Source organism: Phyllobates terribilis, unplaced genomic scaffold (genome assembly GCF_046119375.1).
Source record: "Phyllobates terribilis strain yellow unplaced genomic scaffold, ASM4611937v1 Scaffold_8__6_contigs__length_399053987, whole genome shotgun sequence".
Lineage (NCBI taxonomy): Eukaryota > Metazoa > Chordata > Amphibia > Anura > Dendrobatidae > Phyllobates > Phyllobates terribilis.
The window spans coordinates 136,764,380-136,779,005 of record NW_027362768.1 but is presented as its reverse complement, the minus strand read 5'-3'; positions in this window follow the sequence as shown (position 1 = coordinate 136,779,005).

Below are 14,626 nucleotides of genomic sequence, written 5' to 3'. Positions count from 1 at the left end.
GTATGAAGAGGAGCATGGGAATACACCTCTCAAAAAAAGACACTGGAATTGAGTTTATGTTACGGTGCTATCATTCGATGGGGTTGAGAAGTCTAGGCCAATCCAACCCTTGTCCATTTTTATAAGAGTCAGCCTGTCAGCATTTTCAGTTGACAGGCGGTTGCGCTTATCAGTTAGAATTCCACCAGCGGCACTAAAAACCCGCTCTGATAGAACGCTAGCGGCAGGGCAGTACATTCCACGTGTCTAGCTTGGATACCCAATAATTATAAGGCACAGAGGAATCACAGAGGATGTTGGTACGGTCAGCATCTTCCCAAACTTTGCACTCCTTGTGAAAGTACCCCGCGCCTCAGTGCCTGTGCGATGGGAGGGGCTGAGAAAATTCTCCCAGAACTTTGACAGTGTTCCCCTGCCTCTGCTGGATTGGAGTTGTGTCTCTCTTGCCTGTAGTCCTTGGTTGTCCAACGAACTGTGACCTCTGCCGTTAGCGTTTTCAGATTGGAATTTTTTTAATAGTTCTGCAACAAGGGCCTTCTGGTACAGCCCCATTTTTGTAGACCTGTCCACTTCAGGAATAAAAGATAGAAGATTCTTCTTGTAGAGTGAGTCTAGAAGTGTCACCAACCAGTAATGACTGTCACCCAAAATTTTTAGAACGCAAGGGTCACGGGAAAGGCAGCTTAACATAAACTCAGCCATGCGTGCCAGACTGCTAACAGGCAAGACTTCCGTGTCTTCACCAAGAGGACGACTGACCATGCTCTCCTCCTCCTGCTCTATGTCCTCAGGCCATCCACGCTGAACAGACGGTATGACAGTTGTGCAGGTAGTACTGTCTATAGCACATGAAACTAGGTCCTGTTTTTATTCCTCCTCCTCTTCCTCATTGTCACCCAAATCCACGTTGGGATGAGATGAGGCAGGGCTGTGTGTAATCACCCTGTATGGATCCTTGCTCCATCTCATCGTGCTCTGCCTGCAATGCATCCTCTTTGATTGTGAGCAGAGAGCGTTTCAGAAGACAGAGAAGCGGGATGGTGTTGCTAATTATGGCATCATCGCTGCTCACCATCTTGGTGGAGACCTCAAAGCTTTGGTGGATGGTACATATGTCTGACATCCATGTCCACTTCTGAGGTCTTATGTGTGGAGTCTGAACTGAATACCGACGACCTTGTTGATGCTAGTACTCAACAACTGCCCTCTTCAGCTCACAAATCCTTTCTAACATCTGCATTGTAGAGTTCCAAGTCTGTGAGAGGGAAGCAACAAACGCTGCTGAAATACAGCAAGGGCGGCGGAAGCGGTAGGTGACTTTCTAAAATGAGCACACAGGTGGCGTACTTTAACAAGCAGACCCGGCAGCTCCGGGTAGGATTTGAGAAACCGCTGAACCACGAGGTTAAGCACATGGGCCAGGCATAGCAGTCACTAAGTTCCGACCATTGTCACAAACGAATATGCCTGGCGGTAGGTTCAGCGGTGTGAGCCACAGATCTGCCTGCTCTTTCAGAGCTGTCCACAACTCTTCAGCATTGTGCGGTTTGTCACCTAAGCATATTAGCTTCAGCACAGCCTATTGCCACTTGGCCGAGGCAGTGCTGCAGTGCTTCCAGCTTGTGACTGATGTGGTCATTTGGCGAGATGGAGGCTGAAGAGGATAAGGTGCAGGAGCTGTAGACTGTGGGGGCAACCCTGATTAACCTAGGGCCCGCAATCCTTGGCGTCGGGAGGACGTGTTCTGTCCCAAGGTCCGACTGGGTCCCCGCTTCCACTATGTTAACCCAGTGTGCCGTCAGCGAGATGTACCGTCCCTGCCCACAAACACTTGTCCACATGTCCGTGGTTAGGTGGACTTTCCCGGTAACCGCGTTGTTGAGGGCAAGGCTAATGTTTTGGGACACGTGCTTGTGTAATGGGGGGACGGCACACCGGGAGAAATAGTGGCGGCTGGGGACCGAGTACCGAGGGACGGCCACCGCCATCAGGTTGCGGAATGCTCCCGTCTCCACGAGCATAAAGGGCAACATTTCGAGCGTAATCAGTCACGAAATGTGGGAATTTAGTAGTGTGGCCGGTGGGGTGTTGGCTGCGTATTTGCACTTGCATTCCAATGACTGGGGTATGGACAACTGAACGCTGCGCTGGTACAAGGATGTGGATGTATTTCCTGATGCTGCTACTTGATAGTGTGCAACTGGACCCTGGGGTTCGGCCCACAAAGTCGGGTGCTTTGCTGCCATGTGCCTGATTATGCTGGTGGTGGTCAGGCTGGTAGTTTTGGCACCCATACTGATGTTGTCCTGGCAGGCGATGCCTCCAATGCCACAGCTGCTTGCATTCCAATGACTGGGGTATGGACAACTGAACACTGCATTGGAACAAGGACGTGGATGTGCTTCCTGATGCTGCTACTTGAGAGTGTGCAGCGACAGGTTCAGGGCAGGAGGCATCTTCGCATGCACCATGGACAGGGGATTGGCTTGCATGCACGACAGCGGGAGCAGTGGTGCCTCCTGCAGACACTGTTACTGGACCCTGGGGTTCGGCCCACAAAGTCGGGTGCTTTGCTGCCATGTGCCTGATCATGCTGGTGGTGGTCAGACTGATAGTTTTGCCAACACTGCTGATGCTGGCCTGGCAGGTGGTGCAAATGGCCTTTTTGGTATTATCGGCAGAGTGCTGGCAACTTCCTTCGTGTTGGTGTTCCGGGGAACGGTTGCCTGCTTTCTGCCTGCGATCATCACACTGCTTCTTCCTGCCTGTTGGGGTGCTCAGCCTCCATCCCCCTGTGTGCTGCTGTCCTCGCTCTGCATGTCCTCCTTCCAGGTTGGGTCAGTTACTATATCATCCACCACCTTGTCTTCCACTTCCGCACCCTGATCCTCCTCCTGACTTTCTGGCAATTGTGTCTCATCATCATCCACCTCTTGTGACACTTTTCCACCGTCAGCTATGTGTGACCGTGGCTGCTCAAATATTTGGGCATCACTACATGCGATCTCCTCTTGCCCCGCTTCAAGTGGACCGGGCGAGAGGCCCGAATCTATAAATGGAAGAGTGAACAGCTCTTCAGAGTTTCCAAGTGTGGGATCGGTTGTCTCTGGGCACTCGGCATGGTGGGAGGAAGGAGGTTCAGGGTGAGGAATATACGGTCCAGACTCACGGCTACTGAGACTTGACTGTGTGGAAGACAGGGTGGTGGTGGTGGCTAAGTGACTGGAAGCATTATCCGCTATCCAACCAACAACCTTTTGACACTGCTCTGGGTTCAATAGTGGTGTTCTGCGGTCCCCTAGGAATTGGGACAAGAAGGTCGGGCGAAAAGATGTGGGTGTTTGTTGTGACACAATTTCAGCTTACCCATGGCCTTGGCCTCTGCATGCACCATCAACATCACGCACAGCTCCTCGTCCCACGCACCTTGCCCACTTTAAATGGAGGACAATATCTTCCACGCTCACTACAAATGGCTGTATTTGGAGCGAAGTTATATGTGATCCTTGTGATAGACAAACCACAGTTTTAAATACCTGGCCTGTAGATAACTATTTTGAACAGCAAACCGGTGTCAAAAACTTCGCTGACACACTGAAAATTTTTTTAATGGAGGCCAGAAATGACAGAATCTTCTGAAAATGCATATGTGATCCGTGTGACGAAGAAACCACAATTTTAAATACCTGGCCTGTAGCTAACTATTTTAAACAGCACTGACCTCGTGTCAATCACCGACACACTGAAAAAAAATTTAAATGGAGGCCAGAAATAGCAATATTTTCAGCGTAATTATATGTGATCCGTGTGACGGAGAAACCACAGTTTTAAATACCTAGCCTGTAGGTAACTATTTTGAACAGCAAACCAGTGTCAAAAACTTCGCTGACACACTGAATTTTTTTTTTAATGGAGGCTAGAAATGACAATATATTCAGCGCAATTATATGTGATCTGTGTGAAGGACAAACCACAGTTTTAAATAGCTGGCCTGTAGGCAACTATTTTTAACAGCACCAACCTTGTGTTAATCAGTTCACTGACACACTGCAATAAAATTTAAATGGAAGCCAGAAATGGCAATATTTTCAGCGCAACTATATGTGATCTGTGTGATGGACAAACAACAGTTTTAAATAGCTGGCCTGTAGGTAAATATTTTGAACAGCAAACCAGTGTCAAAAACTTTGCTGACACACTGAAAAAAAATTTAAATGGAGGCCTGAAATGGCAATATTTTCAGCGTAATTACATGTGATCCGTGTGACGGAGAGACCACAGTTTTAAATAACTAGCCTGTAGGTAACTATTTTTAACAGCACTGACCTCGTGTCAATCAGTTCACTGACACACTGCAACAAAATTTTAATGGAGGCCAGAAATGGCAATATTTTCAGCGCAATTATATATGATCCGTGTGATGGACAAACCACAGTTTTAAATAGCTGGCCTGTAGGTAACTATTTTTAACAGCAAACTGGTGTCAATAGCTTCACTGACAAGCTGCAACAAAATTTCAATGGAAGCCAGAAATGGCAATATTTTCAGGGCAATTATATGTGATCCGTGTGACAGACAAACCACAGTTTTAAATAGCTGGCCTGTAGGTAACTATTTTTAACAACACGGACCTCGTGTCAATCAGTTCACTGACACACTGCAACAAAATTTTAATGGAGGCTAGAAATGGCTATATTTTCAGTGCAATTCTATATGATCCGTGTGGCGGACAAACCAAAGTTTTAAATAGCTGGGCTGTAGGTAATGTAATGCAGCTGCTTGCAGCATTACTGTAATGGTCCAGGGTGTGTTTTGGCTGACCATGTACCTCCCCCTCAGGTGACTGATCACATGACTGTGACATCAGCACAAGTCCTGTGCACACAGAAGGTCTGATCACATGGCTGTGACATCAGCACAGGTCCTGTGTGTGCACTGGAAGATATATAAACCATGGTAGTTTTGAAACAGGTGTGTAAGGCGTGAGGCCTGTTCCCGTGTGGGACACAGTTAGCCTGGAGAGGCTCAGTGAGGCCTAGTGAAGCTGGGTGAAGCCTGAAAGGCAGAGGCTGGATCCTTAGGTGTAAGCGATACCAGTAGCCTTGGAGGGCCAGAGGCTTGGAAGGCAAGAGTCCTGGAAGACAAAGGCTGGATGTTAGGTGAGACAACATACCAGTAGCCTTTGAAGGAACGAGTACTGGAGACCCCAATCTGGGAAGCCATAAAGCCACAATGGTGACAGAACAAAACTGACTGAAGCAGCTAAAACACGGCAAAGGTAAAACACTGCATTATATGGACGTTGATTTAAGTGACTTTGCTGGAGGCTGTAACTGGAGCCAAGTGGGCCTGTCTGCCACTTGAAAGGCTCCTGGACATTATATGTGTATGTCGGTGAGCCACTGAGTTGGACTCGGTGATAAGCAGTAGTGAAATATAATAAACTGCTGGATTGTGAAATAATGGAAAACGTGGCTGGTGTGCTTTAATTGACCCGGTGCAGCGAGTGTCCCCCAGCATGATGACTAGCGCTGCCTTACAGTAACTATTTTTAACAGCAAACTGGTGTCAATAGCTTCACTGACACAAAGCAACAAAATTTAAATGAAGGCCAGAAATGGCAATATTTTCAGCGCAATTATATGTGATCCGTGTGACGGACAAACCACATTTTTAAATAGCTGGATTTTTAGCGCTGTAATATGGAAAGGACCTGGCTGTATTCTGCAGTGCCAACAAGCAAATGGCGCAGATAAACAATGTTCTCTGGATTTCTTTTTAAGCAAATAATAAGGATTAAGTTCCAAAAAAAAATTATTCCTGGCCCCTGAGACCTGGGCCTATGTCTAGAAATGTCTAACAACAGCAGCAGCAGACAGAACTGGAATGGAGCCTCTTGTGCTATATGCACTGCAGTCTGCTATATACACTGCCTGCCTGCCTCTATACACTGCCTGATATCTCTGCAGATGGATTAGTCCTCAGAAGTAGTGATGATTGTGCATGCTCGTTGCTCGAGATTTATGAGCATGCTCGGGTCGAGCATCTATTATCTTCAGCATGCTCTGGGGTTAAGTTTTCGTCGCTCCGTGAACATGATTTGCGACTGTTTGACAGCTTTAATACATGTGAGGAATGATGGAAAAATAGACATTCCTCACATGTATTAAAGCTGTCAAACAGTCGCAAATCATGTTCACGGAGCGACGAAAACTTAACTCCAGACCACACTGAAGATAATAGGTGCTCGCCCGAGCATGCTCATAAATCTCGAGCAACGAGCATGCTCGATCATCACTACTCAGAAGGACTGTTTGTTGAGATGGATATGTGTAATATACTTCTGTTCTACCTACACTGCCTAATAAACAAGCAAATCTCTCCCTAGCTCAGCAGCACCTCTCCCTACACTGCCTGATTGCGGAGTAGACTGACGAGCACGGCGGCGCCAGGTCTGATATAGACCTGATGAAGCTGTGCGGCCAGCCAATCACTGTAATTCCACAACCAACATTGCTGAGGCATTACAGTGAGTGGCAGGCAATACCTGCATATTCATTGGCTCTGTAAAGAGCACCAAACATGCAGGGTGGGGACCCGAGCATCCGCCCGAGCATCTCGCAAGTACTCGGCAAGCTCCGAGCATCTCGAGTACTGAGATGCTCAGGCGAGTACTGAGTACATGCGAGTATGCTCGTTCATCACTAACAACTAGAATTAAAATTTTGAAAATAACTATCAGCCATATTTAATTTATTAATCAGATTTTCCATAAGCATAAATCTACATGTAGAACATTTTCATTGCTTAAATATTTTAAAGGGGTTGTTCACTACTCGGACAACCCCTTCTCAATCCATTTGTTTCTCCCGAGTAAAATAATAACACTTATAGTCTCCTCCAGTGCCTATGCAATTCCAGTGGTTTCGGCACTGACTCCCCCAGAGATTTGCGTGACGCATGTCGTGTCACACAATCCCTGCGGCTAATCAGCGGTTGCTTCAATCTCCCAACCTTCAGACATATCCCATACATCCGGAGAAAGTGAGAGAGCAGCAGCTCTCACTTTCTCCGGATGTATGTGATTTTTGGGAAGAGTGAAGCAGCAACTGAATGACGGGATGAAGGGATTGTGTTACATAATAATGTCACGCGATCACCAGGAGAGCCAGACCCGACACTGCTGGAACAGCACTGACACCGGACATGAGTATAACTGTTATTATTTTACTGGGGGCAAACATATGGATTGAGATGGAATTGTCTTAGTAGTTGATAACCCCTTCAAGTGATGTTTTTGAAGATTATGCAAGATCATCTGCATTGATGTTCCACCAGATGCCATATCACAGAGCTCTTCTCCAAAGCATGCCTCCATTCGGAATGTCATGGTTTCCCTACAGCTAAGTAGCACAGAGCCCCAGGGACTCCATGTGTCTCTGCCATGAGCATGAACCAGTAATACAACCAATTAAAGTGACTTCTTTTTGTGCAGAAACAATATCCCAATATAAAAATAATTACTGATAAACTGCATAAACGTTTAATGATGTTTTACTCGCTTTTATGTCACTATTTTTGTCATTGTATGCTCTACAAATTCATAGTCAAGCTTCCACGATGCCAATTAAATGTTGCTAATTAACACATCTCAGATACATTTAAGTAGACTGTATGTATAAGCGTTTTTTCAGAGCATGTTGATGTTTGTACCAAACATTGTTTTAAGCCTTATTGTGTCGGAATAATAGCATCACTTTTATACAACAGTTAAACCACTTTTGCTTTTGTGCATGCATTTATAACACAGTTTCTGAAAAATATGAATTTATCCAGTGTGACAGAGTCACTGGTTTTATATGTGAGGGGAGGTACATTACCGTTCAAAAGTTTGGGGTCACCCAGACAATTTTGTGTTTTCCATGAAAACTCATACTTTTATTTATCAAATGAGTTGCAAAATGAATAGAAAATATAGTCCAGACATTGACAAGGTTAGAAATAATGATTTTTATTAGAAAGAATAATTTTCTTCTTCAAAATTTGCTTTCGTTAAAGAATGCTCCCTTTGCAGCAATTACAGCATTGCAGACCTTTGGCATTCTAGCTGTTAATTTGCTGAGGTAATCTTGAGAAATTTCACCCCAAGCTTCCTGAAGCCCCTCCCACAAGTTGGATTGGCTTGATGGGCACTTTTTGCCTACCATACAGTCAAGCTTCTCCCACAACAGCTCAATGGGGTTGAGATCTGGTGACTGCGTTGGCCACTCCATTACAGATAGAATACCAGCTGCCTGCTTCTTTCCTAAATAGTTCATGCATAATTTGGAGGAGGGCTTTGGGTCATTGTCCTGTTGTAGGATGAAATTGGCTCCAATCAAGCTCTGTCCACAGGGTATGGCATGGCGTTGCAAAATGGAGTGATAGCCTTCCTTATTCAAATCCCATTTACCTTGTACAAATCTCCCACTTTACCAGCACCAAAGCAACCCCAGACCATCACATTACCTCCACCGTGCTTGACAGATGGCATCAGGCACTCTTCCAGCATCTTTTCAGTTGTTCTGCGTCTCACAAATGTTCTTCTGTGTGATCCAAACTCCTCAAACTTTGATTTCGGCTGTCCATAAAACTTTGTTCCAATCTTCCTCTGTCCAATGTCTGTGTTCTTTTGCCCATATTAATCTTCTCCTTTTATTAGCCAGTCTGAGATATGGCTTTTTCTTTGCCACATTGCCCTGAAGGCCAGCATCCCGGAGTCACCTCTTCACTGTAGAGGTTGACATTGGCGTTTTGCGTGTACTATTCAATGAAGCTGCCAGTTGAGTAGCTCTGAGGAGTCGATTTCTCAAACTAGAGACTCTAATGTACTTGTCTTGTTGCTCAGTTGTGCAGCGGGGCCTCCCACTTTTCTTTCTACTCTGGTTAGAGCCTGTTTGTGCTCTCCTCTGAAGGGAGTAGTACACACCGTTGTAGGAAATCTTCAGTTTCTTGGCAATTTCTCGCATGGAATAGCCTTCATTTCTAAGAACAAGAATAGATTGTAGAGTTTCACTTGAAAGTTCTCTTTTTCTGGCCATTTTGAGAGTTTCATGGAACAAACAATTGTAATGCTCCAGATTCTCAACTACCTCAAAGGAAGGTCAATTTTTAGCTTCTCAAATCAGCCAAACCATTTTCAGCTGGGCTAACATACTTGTGCAAGGGTTTTCTAGGGTTTTCTAAACATCCATTAGCCTTCTTACACAGTTAGCAAACACAATGTACCATTAAAACACTGGAGTGGTGGTTGTTGGAAATGGGCCTCTGTAGCGTCGGCGTCCCTGCCCTCTGCTAGGCAGGGACGCTGTTCCCCTCACCTCTCTGCTCCGAGCCCGGCGTCCTCCTCCCGCTCTGCTGGCAGCGCGCGCTCCTTCCCGGCCACTGTGCTTAGGGCGCGCGCGCGCTCCCTCCCTCTTAAAGGGGCCGCGCGCGCTGTCCTAAGGAGTCCCCGGCCAATGGTCGGAGGACTTCACCATATATAAGGCACCTCCTCCAAAATGGAGGTGCCCGAGCAATGTTGTTGCACTGTTCACTACTCTGCTTCAGCCCTCAGGTCCCGTTGCCAGTTACCTGCCTGATTCCTGCCAGAGTCCTGCCAGTTTGCTGTCTGTTTCCTGCCTGATTTTCCTGCTACCTGCTTGCTAGCCTGAGGTCCGACGGTCTGCCTTCCTACTCCTGTCAGTCTGTCTATGGACCAGCTTGGCCGCTCACCTGGGAGCGCACATCTGCTACCTGCCTGCTAGCCTTCCTGGAGGCTCTGCCGTCACGTGCTGTGACCACCTGCTATTCCAGAGACTCCTGCCCGCTCACCTGGGAGAGCACATCTGCTACCTGCCTGCTAGCCTTCCTGGAGGCTCCGTCGTCACATGCTGTGACCACCTGCTATTCCAGAGACTCCTGCCCGCTCACCTGGGAGCGCTCCTCCGCTACCTGCCTGCTTGCCTACCTGGAGGCTCCGCCGTCACGTGCTGTGACCACCTGCTATTCCAGAGACTCTTGCCCGCTCACCTGGGAGCGCTCATCTGCTACCTGTCTGTTGGACTTCCTGGAGGCTCCGCCGTCACATGCTGTGACCACCCAATTATCCAGAGACTCTCGCCTGCTCACCTGGGAGCTCACGTCTATCATCTGCTGCCACAGGTCGTACCAATCCTTTACCCAGAGACTGCCCCGGTCACTTGCCGTGACCTCCTGCCCGTTCATCCAGAGACTGCCTCGGTCACTTGCCGTGACCTCCTGCCCGTTCATCCAGAGACTGCCCCGGTCACTTGCCGTGACCTCCTGCCCGTTCATTCAGAGACTGCCCCGGTCACTTGCCGTGACCTAATGTCCGTTCATTCAGAGACTGTCCCGGTCACCTGCTGTGACTGCCTGCCCGTCTACCCTGGTCGCCACCCGCTCCCTTACAAGGACCGCCCCCTTGTATAGTAGCTCAGAGGTTCCGCCTCCCAGACCCGTTACAGTTTGCTCGGGCCATGGAACCCGGTGGCACCCAAGCTCCCTCGCTCTCGGACCTCTGTCATGAACTGTCCCGTCAGAGGTCCCAACAGGAGTCCATCCTGGGTCACCTGTGGAATGTCAATTCTCGCCTGGACACTCTGACTGCTCCACCAGCAACCACCGCCAGTGCCATGACTCGCAACCCGGCAGCTCCGCTGCCCACCAATACCATGGTATCCTACCCCGGACCCCGGCTTTCTGCACCTCCTCGCTTCGGAGGCGACTCCGCCCAGGCTCGGGGCTTCATAAATCAGTGCACCCTGCACTTTGAACTCCTGTCCCACCAGTTTAACTCCGACCGGGCCAAAATTGCCTTCATCATGTCCCATCTCACCGGGGAGGCCCTGGCCTGGCTAAATCCTCTATGGGAGAGAGGAGACCCCCTGGTGTCCGACTTGCCTGCCTTTCTCATGGCTTTCCGGAAAGTCTTCGACGACCCCGGACGGAAGACCTCATCCGCATCATCTCTGCTACGCCTCCGTCAGGGAAGTCTCACCGTGGGCCAATATGCCATACGGTTCCGTACCCTTGCCTCGGAGCTGGCCTGGGATAACGACGCTCTGGTATCCGTCTTCTGGGAGGGTCTGTCCGGCCGTATTAAAGATGAACTTGCCGGTCGGGACATTCCTACCACTCTCGATGACCTAATAACTCTTGCCACCCGGATTGACCTACGGTTCCAGGAGCGTGCCAAAGAGGTCACCCGTGAGAGGAGGTTTCCACGTCTAGCTCCTACTTTTCAGAAATCCGTCTCTCCCCAGGTGCACTCTCCTGAGCCTATGCAGGTCGACCAGACCAAGATGGTCAAAACCCGTCAGGACTTACGCCGTGCCAAAGGGAGCTGCTTCTACTGTGGCAGTAAGGAGCACCGGATCCGTACCTGCCCAGAGAGGTCGGGAAACGCCTGTGTCTAGGTTCGCTCAGAGAGGTCAACCTAGACAAGAATAAATCCTCTCCATCTCTGCTACTGTCAGTCTCTATTATCTGCGGGGAGAATCGTTATTTCGAACTAGCCCAACTTGACTCTGGAGCGGCCGGGAATCTTATCTCACAGTCCCTGGTAGAAAAATACCGCATTCCCACCAAACCTCTGGCTGTACCATTATCTGTCGCTGCTGTGGATGGGGGCCTCTTACCACGTCCCATCCAACTCATCACCGAATCCGTAACTCTGCAGGTGGGAATGCTGCATTCTGAGACCATCTCTTTTCATGTTCTGCCTGGACTCTCTCACGCCCTCTTACTAGGTCTACCTTGGCTCCAGAGACATGCACCCGTGCTTGACTGGCAGACCGGAGAAGTCCTTCGCTGGGGACAGGACTGTCATAAGACTTGTTTGGTTCCTGTTCATCCCGTCCGTCCTTCTCCTACCCCAACTAATCTACCTGGACTTCCGATTCCCTATTGGTCATTTGCTGATGTCTTTAATAAAAAGGAGGCAGAGACATTACCCCCTCATAGACCATACGACTGTCCTATCGACCTGTTACCCGGTACTACTCCTCCCCGTGGGCGTATTTACCCATTGTCCGCTGCTGAGACCCGGTCGATGTCCGAATATATTGAGGAGAATTTGGCCAGGGGATTCATCCGGAAATCTACCTCCCCGGCGGGAGCAGGCTTCTTCTTCGTAAAAAAGAAGGACGGCTCTCTCCGTCCCTGTATAGACTATAGAGGCCTTAACCAGATCACGGTGAAGAATAAGTTCCCCCTTTCCGCTCATTCCAGAATTATTTGATCGCCTGAGGGGGGCTAGAGTCTTCACCAAACTGGACCTCCGTGGGGCATACAACCTGGTCCGTATCCGTCAAGGGGATGAATGGAAGACTGCATTCAACACCCGGGACGGCCACTATGAATATCTGGTAATGCCCTTTGGTCTCTGTAACGCTCCTGCCGTCTTTCAAGAGTTGGTCAATGACATCTTCCGGGACCTTCTCTACTCCTGCGTTGTGGTGTACCTGGACGACATCTTGGTCTTCTCTCCGGATCTCCAGACTCACCGGAGGGACGTTCGTCAGGTCCTGCTCAGGCTCAGGCAGAACCACCTCTTCGCTAAATATGAGAAGTGCCTCTTTGAGCAGACCTCGCTTCCGTTTTTAGGCTACATTATTTCTCAGACCAGCCTACGAATGGATCCAGAGAAACTGTCTGCCATCGAGAAATGGCCCCGACCGGAGGGGTTGAAGGCCATTCAGCGGTTCCTGGGCTTCGCCAACTACTACCGCCTCTTCATACCGCACTTCTCTTCCCGGACTGCCCCAATTTCCGCGCTCACCCGTAAGGGTACTAATCCCAAAGAGTGGCCGCCCGAAGCAGAGGAGGCCTTTCTTTCCTTAAAACAGGCCTTCTCTTCCGCCCCGGTGCTGCATCGTCCGGACGGCAACAAGCAGTTCTTTCTGGAGGTTGACGCCTCCTCCTCTGGAGCCGGAGCTGTACTTACTCAAAAATCTTCTTCCGGGAGGATGGTAACTTGTGGCTTCTTCTCCAAACTCTTCTACTCTTCTGAGCGCAATTATTCCATAGGAGACCGAGAGTTATTGGCCATCAAGCTGGCATTGGAGGAGTGGCGTTACCTACTCGAGGGGGCTCTTCATCCGGTAATAATTTACACTGACCACAAGAACTTGGCTTATCTCCAGCATGCCCAGAGACTTAATCCGCGCCAAGCCCGGTGGTCCTTGTTTTTTGCTCGCTTTGATTTTGTTCTACATTTTCGCCCGGCTGACAAGAACATCGAAGCAGACGCCTTGTCCCGATCCTTTCTGGTATCTGATCTCGAGGAAGAACCTAAACATATCATCGATCCCGCCAGAGTAATGCAGGTGGCTCCCGTGAGTCTAAATCGTCTCCCTCCCGGTAAGACGTTCGTATCGGTACCTGATCGGGAGAAGATCCTACACTGGGGTCATTCGTCTAAACTAGCTGGCCACGCCGGTCAGAAAAAGACCCTCCAGCTTATTTCCCGGCACTACTGGTGGCCTAACCTGCGCAAGGATGTAATAGACTTTGTTTCTGCCTGTGTGTCCTGTGCCCGCAACAAAGTTCCGAGACACCTGCCAGCCGGTCGCCTTCTTCCTCTGCCAGTACCTGCTGCCCCCTGGCAGCATATAGCGATGGACTTCATAACTGATCTTCCCGTCTCTGCCGGTTGTACGGTCATTTGGGTGGTCGCTGACCGCTTTTCCAAGATGGCTCACTTCATTCCCCTGCCAGGCCTCCCGTCTGCACCCGAGCTGGCTAAAGACTTTATCCGCCACATCTTCTGTCTTCATGGCCTGCCCCGTCACATCGTGTCGGATCGTGGGGTACAGTTCACTTCTCGTTTCTGGAGAGCCACTTGTAAATTGCTAGACGTCACCCTGGACTTCTCCTCCGCTTACCACCCACAGTCTAATGGTCAAGTGGAGCGGATCAATCAGATCTTGACCAGTTACCTCCGGCACTTCGTTAATGCCCACCATTCTGACTGGGTGGATCTCCTGCCATGGGCCGAATTCTCGTACAACAATCACGAGAGCGAATCTTCCTCCAAATCCCCGTTTTTTGTAGTCTTCGGTCAGCATCCTCGGATCCCGTTTCCCGTCTCCACCTCGGTGGACAATCCGGCTGCGGAATCTCTTGTTAACAAATTTTCCTCCACATGGGAGAGTACCCGGTCCGCACTCCTTCTGTCATCCGAGCGTATGAAAAGACATGCTGACAAAAAACGTCTGGATCCTCCTCAATTCCGTCCAGGGGATAAGGTCTGGCTCTCGTCCAAGTATGTCCGGCTCAAGATTCCTTCCTATAAGTTAGGGCCTCGGTTCATCGGTCCTCTGGAAATCATCAGTCAGATCAACCCAGTGGCCTATAAATTGAAACTCCCGGCCAACTTGGGGATCCCTAACTCCTTCCATGTATCTCTCCTCAAACCTGTGGTACTTAACTCTTTTTCCAAGTCTACAGGCACGCCTCCTGCTCCGGTTTCCGCTGAAAACGAATTTGAGGTAGAGAACATTCTGGCCACCAAAAGGGTAAGAGGGAAGACCTTTTTTCTAGTAGATTGGAAGGGGTTTGGTCCTGAAGAGAGAACGTGGGAGCC